At 44.0% G+C, this 12,500-nt stretch overlaps 1 protein-coding gene across 1 annotated transcript in view; it reads right to left on the bottom strand.

Annotated features, from left to right (window-relative positions):
- ICE2 (interactor of little elongation complex ELL subunit 2) overlaps positions 1 to 12,500 on the bottom strand; it is a gene marked incomplete in the record, with an annotated part of 1,939,141 nt that overhangs the window by 1,277,940 nt on the left and 648,701 nt on the right.

Raw genomic sequence — 12,500 nt, 5'->3', positions numbered from 1 at the left:
CCATTTTAGCAAAACATTAAACAGTATGAATCAAAACATTAATCTCATACTGTATAGCGTTCTGATAATAAACTACCATACATAGTAATACTGCCAACATTTTCAATGAGAACAACTGAAAATTACGGTCTCAACCTGCTAACTGAAAGGCTCCATAATTATATGTAGCAGTTTAGCAGCTCCACAATATACTAAAAGACCAATCTAAAATGTTAGAATTTCAGTAAACGAGCTATGTAGCAAAATGTTCTCATGTGACACACTATACAAATTGTACACAAACTAGTTACACTTCTCCAAATAAGCGAGTCATACTTAAGTCTATTTGTTCTTTTTTTGTTGTACATTTCTACTACCTTCTTCAGTTGCAACTATTTCATAATGTATTACATATCCTTTATTAAATCACTATATATATTAGTCTGTTTGCATCTTACTGTAATTTTCTTTCTTTTGTATGGGTATTGCCACTGCCAACTTGGCCCAGGTTGTGGCTGAAAAGGACTGTTGTGCAAGTTCACTTACCAGGTTAAGAAACATCAAATGAAATACATAAAAGGCGCATGCTTTTACACAGTGCTGTAGGAATATGGTTCATAAACAAACTGAATAGCACCTAGAACAGCAGGTACATGTGAGGTACAGGTGAGACATTTATATCTATGTAGTTGTACTATAACAAATGCATGCATTTACACAAACTGCTGCAAGCAGGATAACATGAATTCTACCAAGGGCTATCAATGGGGCAGGAGTGACAACAGGTAAGGTTTGCGAAGATAAGCTCAAGGAGATAAAACAAGTTATGTACTCACCATAACGTTCGATGTATGTAGTCCATCTCGCCTTACATTCTTACCTCTGGGTTCGGAGCCGAACCTCGTCTCCGACTCGGCCATACTCTAGCTCTAAGTCTTCAATTGGCTCGTGGCTAAGAGGTATCCCATAATGCAACAGGCCCATTCCCCAGATCTTGTTTGCTGCAAACAAACACACACACACACAGACAATGAGAACAACCCCAACAGAAAGGACTGACACCTAGAGACTATACCTCCAGGTCCTCAAGGAGGGGGGGTTAGTAAGAATGTAAGGCGAGATAGAGTACATACATAGAACGTTATGGTGAGTACATAACTTCTTGATGTTATGTAGTCCAGTCTCGCCTTCATTCGGCAGCGTCCCTAGCACCTTGACCTTGGGTGGCTCAGTGAAAAATACTCTTGAGCACTGTGGCACCAAAGGAAGATCTGCCTCTAGAGACCATTTGTAATGACTAATAAAAGTATGAGGCGAAACCCATATTGCTGCAGCACAAATATCATCCATAGAAATCCTAGTCTGAAATGCAGTTGAGGTAGCCACAGATGGAGTAGAATGAGCTTTCACCTTAAAGGGTAATTCTTTGCCATTGGAAGCACAAATAAACGAGATGCAACTGGCAATCCAGCGAGACAAGGTTACTTTAGAAACAAGAACCCCAAGTCTACTGTCTGAAAACGAGACAAACAGTTGATCTGATTTCCTGAAATCTTTTCTCCTATGTAAATAGGAACACAATTGTCTATGAATGTCTAAGCTGATGAAACTTAAATTCTGCCTGGTTAGAAAATTTAGGAAAAAACACACCTCAATGGATTGGCTGATACTGACAACAGAAGCAACCTCTGGAATAAAGGAAGGATTTTTTCTTAAGGAGACCCTGTCTTTGTGAAACACCAAATAAGGTGGCTTAATTGATAAAGCTTGGAGTTCAAAGACCCGCCTAGCTGAAGTTATGGGTACCAAGAATACTGTCTTCCATGACAAGAATTTAAGGTCACACCATAGCTGCGGGCTCAAAGGGAGTCAAGGTGAGCTTCTGTAATACAAAACTGAGGTCCCATGGCATTACTAGATCAAAGACTGGAGGCCGGAGTAACATTTTCCCTTTCAGAAAGGCCCTACAAAGCCTATGAGCCATAAGGTTGGGCTCATGAGCAACATGAAAGGTAGAAATCGCTGCCAGTTGCACTTTAATGGTTGCTGCAGCTGAACCCTGACTGAACAGTTGAGAATGAAAGTCTAATATTGCTGAGACAGGCGCTGTATAAGGATCAATATGTCTTTCACGGGGCCAAATGGAGAATATCTTCCACTTACTGGAATAAATCTTCCTGGTAGAAGGCTTGTGGGAAGAAGACAGAATGTGGACCACTACCGGGGAAAAATCATGAAGCCTGACTAGGGATGGAACTAGAGCAGCCAAGCTGTCAACTTGAGGGTCTGGATGGAGGGATGGAACTGTAGTGACATATGAGTCAGCAGATCTGGATCTGGGTCCAGAATACAGGGATCATCCATTAGATAGGGTTGAAGGAAAGGGAACCAAATCCTACGAGGCCAGTGTGGGGCAATCAGGATCATTTTGCTTCCCAAAGACTATGCTTTCTGAATGACCTTTGATATCAGAGGAAACAGTGGAAAGGCATAGAAAAGAATGGAGGGCCAATCGTGAAACATAGCGTCCCCTAGGTGTCTCAAGGGTGAAGTAGCTGCTGCATTTGGCATTGAAGGGGCTGGCAAATAAATCGCAGCAAGGCTGACCCCATCTGCGGAATATCTTCTCTGCAACATATTTGTTCAGGGACCACTCGTGAGGCATTAGGATAGCTCTACTCAGCCTGTCTGCAATCACATTGGACTTCCCCGGTATATGCGTTGCAACTAGAAAGCATTGGGAAGACACCACCCACTGCCAAACTCGAAGTGCCTCTCTGCAAAGAGAGTACGATTTGGTTCCTCCCTGCTTGTCCAGATACCATACCAATGACATGTTGTCTGAGTGGACTGCAATTGTCCCTTGAGGGAGAAAGCTCTGAAGTGCTTGCAACGCTAATAGCACTGCTCTCATCTCCAAGACATTGATATGCAAATGGGTCTCGTGATCCTGGCACGTGCCTTGGACTGTCCTGCCGAGATAATGCCCCCCCCCCACCTGATCTGGGAGTCACTGTGGTAACTGGGGAAGATGGGACAAAAGGCTTGCCCACGTTGAGATTGCTGGCCTGAAGCCACCAGCGTAGATCTTGCTTGCACGTGTCCGTAATTAGAATAGAGTGGGAGAGTGGAAGATGCTGTAGTGACCACTGGGCGAAAAGCAGCCACTGAAGAACCCTCATGTGTAGTCTGGCAAGGGGAACTAGCATGACCGTGGCAGCCATAGTCCCGAATAACTTGAGGACCACTTTTGCCTTGACCTTCCTCAATGGAAGTAAGGCGTACACCTGCTGTTGTAGAGCCTGAATTCTCTCTTCTGGTAAGAAGGCCCTCATGAGCACCATATCTAGTTCGGCGCCGATAAAAGTGACACGCTGCGAGGGCAACAAGGCAGATTTTTCCCAATTTAGAGTAATTCCTAACCTTTGGCACAGTGTAATGGTGGCGTCCCTGGTCTGTAACAGTAGATGCCTGGTGGTGGCAGAAAGGAGCCAGTCGTCCAGGTACGGAAACACTTGGAATTCCATGACGTCTCAAGTGAGCCGTTACCACTGCCATGCATTTGGTGAACACCCTGAGGTCTGTGGTGAGACCAAAGTGCAGAGCGTGAAACTGAAAATGACTGGCTCCCAGCCAGAAACGTAAATGACTTCTCGATGCCCTGTCCATCTTGATATAGTAGTAAGCATCTTTGCGGTCCATGGAGCACATCCACAGATCTTTCCCTAACAGAGGGAGTATTGACTGGAAGGTGACCATGCAGAACTTGGACTTTTGTACATGTAGGTTCATCGGCTGAGATCCAAGATGGGTCTCAGGTCCCCTGTTCTTTTTGGCACCAATAAGAATCTGGAGCAAGTCCCTAATCCTACTTGGTCTGTGGGGACAGGCTGGATGGCTCTCATTGAAAGCAACTTTTTTATTTCAAAAGTTACGGAATCCGTGTGACTGGGTGGAATGTCTGGAATTCTCTTGGTTGGTGGGGAAGGAGAAGAGAAGGGAATATGATGTTGTTTGTCTTTCGGCTTTTCCCGGTTAGGGGTCGCTACAGCGGAACTCCGGTCTGCTAATGATTGGCAGTAGATTTTTCACGAATGCTGAGATGCCAGCTCGACGTTCAAGCTTCAACGAAGGCACACCCATTTACGCATGTCTTTCAAACACCCACCCAACCGCAGGGAGGACATGCAGACTCCACACAGAAGACACTCCCTGCACTCCAGCCGAGAATCGAACGGGAGAACCTCTTGCTGTGAGGTAACAATGCTACCACTGCACCACCGCGGATGTAAGAGAAGGGAATATGATAACCTCTAGAAATTATCTTTAATACCCATTCATCTTTGGTGACGTCTTGCCAGGCTTCTGGGAACAAAGAAATGCGACCCCTGACCGGCTCCAGAGATGCACAGTCAGGCCTCCCTTTAGGAGCGCTGGTAGGGAGAACCACAAAAGGAATCACGGTCCACCTGGTTATGCGGGCCTCCTCTGCCTCTAGGGCGGCGTCTACCTGAATTTTCACCCCCTCCTCTGGAGGGGGAATCACTTTTTGCATCTTGAAAAAAACCTCTGCGACTTCCTGAACCACATTTTCCCACCCTTCTGGCCCTTGGGGTATGATCTAGAAGGCATGGGAAAACTGACTCCCACGGCAGACAGGGTTTTTCCTTCCTGCTCCAACCTAGTGAGAGTGTCCTTCATCTTGGTTCCGAATAACGATGAACCGTCAAATGGGGTGTTGAACATAGACATGAAGGCGAAATTACACAGGCACATCCAGTAGTGTCTCCTAAGAGTGACTCCAGAACCTGCTGCCCTGCTCGCTCCATCGGATGCTTATGAGATCAGCCTCATGGAGGAGTTGGTAAGGGAATTTAGGGTAGACATCTGTGCATTGACCTTCTGTGTCACGGCATCAGAAACGTTACCCTGTAGAGAACCTTGTATCTCTTTTAGGAGATCTCTCTGGAGCCTTGTAAAATGCGTCAAGTAGTTCAGCAACTGCAGAGTAAAGGCTGCTGAGGTAAACACACGCTTCCCATACCTGTCCATAGCCCGGGACACCTTGTTAGGCAGACAGACGGTAGATGAAGTTTCAGCAAGTTCCTTCTTGGTGGTTGCTGCCACCACCACTGGAACGCCTTTTGTCAGATATTCCTGGTCTCTGGGAGCGGACAAAAACTTATTGCGTCTCCTAGGGACCGGTTCCACAGTGTCAGGAGTTTCCCACACCTTTCGACAGACGAGATCTAGTAGCTCATTGAAAGGGGGAGAGACCCAAGAGGCAGAAGGTTGAGACCCAAAAGCCTTAAGGAACACAGACGTTGGAGGGCCAGCCACCTCTCTGCTTCAAGATCTCAAGGATATCTGAAAAAGAGATATCTTCAGAAGACTACTTGGGGGACCCCTCTGACTCCTCGAGGTCTGTGTCCGACGTGAGAGACTCATCCGAGGAGTCGACATGTTTCCTCTTACACAATCTCTTTCTGATGGGCTCCTCAAGCAAAAACTCTGGGGATATGTCAGAAAGTTGGGGACCACTCATGGAGGTATCCTGAGGCCTTCGGTCTCCGCTGTCCATGGATAGAGGGTGATCTGAAACTGACACCGGTGCCGGAGGGGGCAGAGTGTCAGTGCTGTAGGATGCAGCTGATGACCTGGCCAGCACGCTCCTCATAACCTCGAAGGCTAACTAACCATAGAGAATACGGTAGTAGCCCTCAGCGCCAAAGAGATGAGGTCCAAAGCAGATGTCGGGTCCAAGCTCACCCGAGCCGAAGCACCAACAGGAAGGCTGGGAACTGATGAAGATCGATCCAAGCCACCCCCTCAGGTCCGACCGGGGAACTGTGGACCCTCGACCCCATGGACGCAACTGACTGGGTCGGAGCGAAAATCAGAACCGAGAGGCCAGGCGAAGCTACTGGAACCAACCTAACGGCACCCAACAAAACCGACAACTCTGGCTCCGAGGGCCGAGAAAGGCTCGGAGGAGGAACAACAAACGATGAAGGGGCCATGGTCTCCGGAGTCGACTGGGTCAGAGCTGAAATCAGTTTAGCCAGCACTGATGGCTGAAGCAGTTTCTTCACCACTCTTATCAACATCCTTATCGGAAAGGGACCTCGAGGATATAGCTGGATATCTGGATCTCCCTACAGAGGGAGACTGACAGGAAGGAGAACCAGGTCGAACAACTGGAGACCGACTCTGAACAAAAATATCCATGACCGGCTCTGAAAGGCTTGGAGCCGATACAGTCGGCACCGAAGCCAATGGAGCCGAAGAAGGAGAAGCTGTTCTAGCAACTTTCTCTAGTGGCTCCGAAGAAACAGACAGAGAAGGAGAGTGCTTCTTAGCAGTCTTTTTGTCCTTTTTAGCTGGACAGGATATGGCACTGGAAGACTTAGCTAAGTCTTCCTCGAAGGAATGTTTAAGTAGACCGTTCAGAATGAGCTTGTTCTTCCTCTCCTGTAGTACACGGGGACTGAAGGAATGATAAAACAAGCAGGACTCTTGGAGGTGAATAGGCCCCAAGCAGTACACACACACACACACACACACGGACTGCCCATAAGTTATAGACATTTTGTTGTTGCATTCAACACACTTTTTAAAGTCTGAAGGCCTGTGTTCCTTAGAATCCTTAAACATGCTGGATAAAGGAGTACACACACAGGGACAAGCTGCAAAAACAACACGTACACACAAGACTGACTAAACCCCATGCGGGAAATTAGAGCCTCTAACTAAAACGGCCTAGTAACCGATAGGAACAAAAACTACAGGGAGGACTAGGTCCTCCAATTTAAACGGGCATAGCCCAGGGAAAACAAAGGCAGGATGACACCTCTACCAGAGATGACAAAACACTAAATAAGCCAACAAGTAAACAGAAGCACAAAACAAAAGACCACACAGAAACAATGGGGAGGACTAGGTCCTCTAACTGAAATGGACCTAGCCCATGGGAAGAAAGGGAGTGAAAGGGATACCAAAAAATGGCCAACGAAAAAGCCACACAACCAGCAAGAGAGAGAGACACATAGTAGCTATGAAAATAGCTTTTTATGATCGACAGTTAAAAATTTAGAAAAAAGTATACTTAGCCACGGCCAAAATCGAGACCACATCTGAGCCTAACGAGCTGCAAATGTGATCTGGGGAATGGGCCTGTTGCATGATGGGATAGCTCAGCCACGAGCCAACTGAAGACTTTGAACTAGAGTATGGCTGAATAGGAGCAGAGGTTCGGCTCCGAACCCAGGGTTAAGAATGAAGGCGAGACTGGACTACATAACACTGAATGTTGCATATGATACTAGCTGTATATACAGAATTTGAAAGCATCATAAAAGGAAAGCTATGTAGGCCTAGCCACCCAGTGGTGTGAGCAGTGGCTCTAGATAACTGATGAATGAAAGGAGTGATACATGCTTAATGATAATGACTATATATATAAACCTCCATTTTTTTTATCTTTTAGTACAAATCCAACAAACCTAAGAAATGTATGAAAAAAACTGCATAAAACTTGCAATTGTGTTTTTTCCTGTGAAGCATTTCTTTTACTATAAAGATGAATACACTGGAAAGTGCTCATGTAGAAGAAAATGTATTTTTTCTTCTGTGAGAGGGCAGACAGGGACACACATGCACACACTAAAATACTCACAGCAGCAGGTCTTAGTGTTTGATGGCAGCCTTTTCTGTTAATTTTTCCAGAAAAATGTAGCAGCTGCAATTTAAATTTTGCGCCACGATTCTAATTCACTGAAAGGGAAACTGGTTTGTAAGAATTATGCTAACTGAATATCTCAGTGTCTGACTCACCCTGAACATTGAGTGGAACAACCCTCTCCTGAGAACTCTGGATATGGCAAACATTTTCACTCAAGGATAACTTGGACATGGTTACTTTTTTTTCACTCCATTCCAGTGGGTTCATTTTTGTTACTGGTTTTTCTGTTTTATTCTGTAAATTCAGGTATTGGTAGACAGATTACAGCATCTTTTTCAGCCAAGTGTTAGTTAAAATGTAGCTTGTTAAACAGTGTTCTCTTATATGCCATCTATTGAAAAACTTTTATATTTCTCTGTTCTCAAAATGCATTACTCAGTTTTATTTTTTTTAAAGAGTGTAATTTATTTTGTTCTAAAAGCTTGTTAAGAGTTATTTACAAATTGTCATAAAGGCACTGTTCTATAGACTTCCAAGATGGCTGCACACTGATTAACACATTGACTTCAGCCCTTCCAATGTGAAAACAGAAACTGTGAAACAGCAGCCAGTGATATTGTCAACTTGAGCAAAATTCAGTTATTGGTTAGTAAGTACACTGCCTGAATGCCTGCAAAGAAGAAACTAAGACGGCCTCAAACATCAAATAGAAAAGGTAAAAAGAAACACTAACTGGGAAAAATCCTGTAACTATTCAGCAAAAATCAGTTCAAGCTACAAGTCTGGTAGAAGACACTGTATTCAGTAATCTAGAGGATAAAGTAAAATGTTCTCGAAATAAACAAAACACTGAAGGAGTACATCAACTCAAGTAAGAAAAGGCTGGGAAAAACTGAAGAAACTTTAAACAGATATTTTGATAAAAATGCAAAAATCAGAGGTCAAAATGAAGAAAAGGCTGGCTGAGTATGACACTGCTCAAGATTTTTTTTCCACAAAATGGTAGTATAAAGGGACAGAGCACATAGGTTCATAGGTAGGTACACTAGGCTATCGGCCCAAGGGCCTACGTAAGCCTAGCCAACAAGGTTCCCTGGCTTACGCCACCCAAGAAAGTTATTTTCCTGTGCCACTGTCGAGCAGAGACACAGAAGTGATCCCCAGAGTGTATTTCCTATTTCCTATCCACTCCTCAAGATTTTTCTTGAAGAGTGCTAATGAAGAACTTTGCTTGACATAGATGGGTAGCCTGCTCCAGAGTATGGGAAGTCTCTGGGACAGGAATCTATCCCTACAGCATGTCCTTTTATTGTGGTTACAAGGTTTAGTTCCCTAGAGCGTGTAGCTTGGAGGGATTGGGAATTCTTTAGGTGTAGCATGTCCAACATCTCTGGGTTTGACATAGCTTTATATGTTAGGCAGAGGATCACCTCAGAGTAGGCAATATGCTACGGAGTAAAGCTGGAGTTTTTTGAGGCGGTCAGTGTAAGGCATTTGTTTGAGGCCAGTAATTCTCTTTGTGAGGTACTTCTGTGGCCTTTCCAGCTGCTGCAGATGTCTTGTGAGGTACACTCCAAAAGGGACATTGTACTCTATATAATGGGTCTAATGAGTGTCGAGTAGAGGGGAACAATTACCTCTTTTTCCTGGATGAGAACCCTTTTATGAAGAGGTTTGCCACATAGGACTTCCTGACTACTGTGGCGATGTGACTATCAAAGGAGATACTACTGTCCACCTGGGTCGCAAGGTCCCTTATCACATATTCAGTGTTAAGTAGATTGCTGCCTATGTGGTAGTTCATGGGTACAGAGATTTTACCAAAGGGGATGACACTGCACTTTTTGGCATTGAACTTGAGGCCATGGCTCTGACACCAGGCATCTGTCTCAGCAAGGCCCTTCTGTAGGATGTCCACATCATTTGGGGACATAACTATAGCTCCTGGTTTGCAGTCATCTGCGAACTTCGTTAGCCAGAGGCCTTGAAGTAGATACCAAACAGGAGAGGTCCCAGGACGGAACCCTGTGGTACTCCACTTGTCATTGCTTTGAGGTCAGATTTGGAGTCTGCAACTTTTACAGTGTGGGTTCTGTCAGTGAGCCAGTTGGCAACCCATCTTGTGACATAGGGATTTTTATACCTAGTTTAGTGAATTTAGCTATAACTCCAGAATGGGGGACGGTGTCGAAAGCCTTGGCGATGTCCTTACCCTCATCCACGGCTTTGGTGACTGCCTCAAAGAAGTCAATCAGGTTCAGGAGGCATGATCTGCCTTTCACAAACCCGAACTGGGTGGGATCCAGAGTTTGGAGGTTACCAATGTCTTTGCTTATGAGTTCCATGATGATACTTTCCATGGCCTTGCAGACCAGGCTCATCAGGCTAATAGGTCGATAGTTCCCAGGATCAGTGGTGGCTCCCCCTTTGTGGACTGGGATAACTGTTGCTGTGCGCCATTCAGTGGGCACAAAGCCTGATGCAAGGCTATTATTGAACATGGTGCTTAAGTGGGGAGCCAGTTCATTCTGAAGTTCATGTAAAACGCAGCCTGGGAAGTTGTCCGGTCCCATGGATGCTGTGTTTTTGGCTTTAGACAGTGCAGCTTTTACCTGCGTAGTTGTGATTACAGGGAGACTGCATTCTTCCCGTATAGATATGGGCCCTTTTGGGGGTGGGATGGGGGGGGGGTAAAGTTAAAACTGAACCTATCTGCCAGGATGTTGGCAATATCAGTTGGTTCTGTAATATTCACGCCTTTGTGCTGTAACTCAGAGCAGATCTGGGTGTTGCCACCAAGACTCTTGACATAGCTATAGAATGCTTTGTGGTTGTCCTTAGAATTAGTGGCGATTTTGTTTTCGTAGCTAGCTTTGGAGGATCTTAATAAGGGACCTCGGCTTCTTACTTAGGCTGACCAGGGAACTCCTCCACTCATGGAATTTTACTCTCTTTTGCAACAGTTTCTTCCTTCTGTTGTACAGTTTGTTTATGGCAGGGGACCACCAGATTGGCTTCCTTTTTTTGGAGGACAGTGTCTTGGTTCTGTTTGGGATAGCATGATTCATGCACTCGTGTAAGTGCTTATAGAGTGCATTTGTGTAGGATTCAGCAGTTGTAACTGTATTGTCCATCTGCATGGGTGTCAAAATTCACCACTTCTGTCTTAAGCATGAAATTGGCTTTGGAGAAATTTTTTACCATGGTGTCCTTAATGGGGGTTGGGGGCGGGATGTGGATATCAAGGGTGATTAAAGCTTATGGTCAGATCGAACCAACGAGGAGCTGACTTCAGGTGTGGAACACCTGTCACTCATGCTGGTAATGACTAGGTCTAGGATATTGTTGCCTATAGGGACATAGCACATAGGAAAAATCTGAGATTTTCTGCCATACCAGAGAAACTACAAGGAACAGACTGTATTAATTTCATGAATACACAAATAAGCAACTGGACTGGTATTCCACAGCAGGAACTGTTAATTAAAAGGGCATACACATGCGTATGCTTCAAATGTGGCCATGAGAAGGCAGCCAATACCTCTATTAGTAAAGATGCAAACCTACCAACAGAAAGTGTTAATCTTGACAAAAAATTAGCAAAAGGACAAAGTATTAAAAGCTGGAGATCGAATGTTTGTGGAAAATGATTTACTGTACACTCAACAGTAGAGAAAATTGTATTCCAGTAATCAAATGTCTAGAGGAAGGTGTGAGATTCAAGCTGCTGTATACCCAGCTGTATTCAAAATATTTTTCCCTGGATTATCAGTAATTTTTTGCTGCAGAGCAGGCTAAGGAGGAAATGCAGAAGTTTTTACACCAAAAAATGAGCCATAAAGCAGAAGGGGTCTCTGCTTCTCATTCATGTGATAACAAAACACATGGACAGCTTTCCCAGTAAAACCTTTTCCAATGTTCCAAAGGAAAATGATTGAAAGACAGAGAAAAGCACAGGAGTTGTCCAGAAGAATCTAGAGCCGGGAGATGGAGATGAACAGGAAGAAGACCAGCAACACAGAAATTAGTGAAGAAATGTGAGTCTGCAAAGCATCAATCACATTTGTGAAATACAAGTGTATAAGTAAAAGTAGAAAGAGTGGACTTTTGTTGACTTTGTTAAACTTGAAAGGAACTGAAAAGCACTTATCTCACTTCATATCATTAATGTTTGGAAAGACTCTGAGAAGAGAAGACAAAAGAAAAAGGTAACCAAGTAAAACAAATTCTTAACAGCATTTCAAAGAAACATTTCACAACATAAAATTACATATTTTTATGATGAAGTATTTTTAGTTCTTGTACATGATAAAGTTATTAAACAGATGTCTTTTTTCTTCTTCCTTTTCTCTTTTGGTAGTAAGAAAAATAGGCATTAGAGCACAAAAAGAGAAGAAAAGCTATACAAAAGCATTAATCATAATATATGCAGAGATGAAATGCTCTCATGCTTTTGCATAAGTGAATGCCTATATTAAGACCCTAGGCATAACCTAATAACAGATTTTAAATGGAAACTAGTAAATATGAGAACACCTTATATAAAGGAAAGTTTTATTTAGCAATAAAAGTTTCAGCTTGTCTTTCAAGCTGCAAAAGAGGTCTACAGTTTTTCTTTTTTCTTATACTTTTCAAAAGAGACAAGCTGATAATAGGGCAATAAAAGACCAGACACTGGCTTCTTCTAGGTTAAAAGATGATGCTTTCTAAACGTATGCAAGTAGTTGTGACACGGGGGGGGGGATAAAAATAAAAAGAACAGACATCAATTAGTATAAGGAGAAGCACAGGCAATAACATGCAGCTCTGCATGGATATCCTCAATTGTAAGGTAACTAGG

This window comes from Protopterus annectens, chromosome 7.part0 (genome assembly GCF_019279795.1).
Source record: "Protopterus annectens isolate FY-2018-M chromosome 7.part0, PAN1.0, whole genome shotgun sequence".
NCBI classification, from domain to species: domain Eukaryota; kingdom Metazoa; phylum Chordata; order Ceratodontiformes; family Protopteridae; genus Protopterus; species Protopterus annectens.
This window is presented reverse-complemented; position numbering and strand designations above follow the sequence as displayed.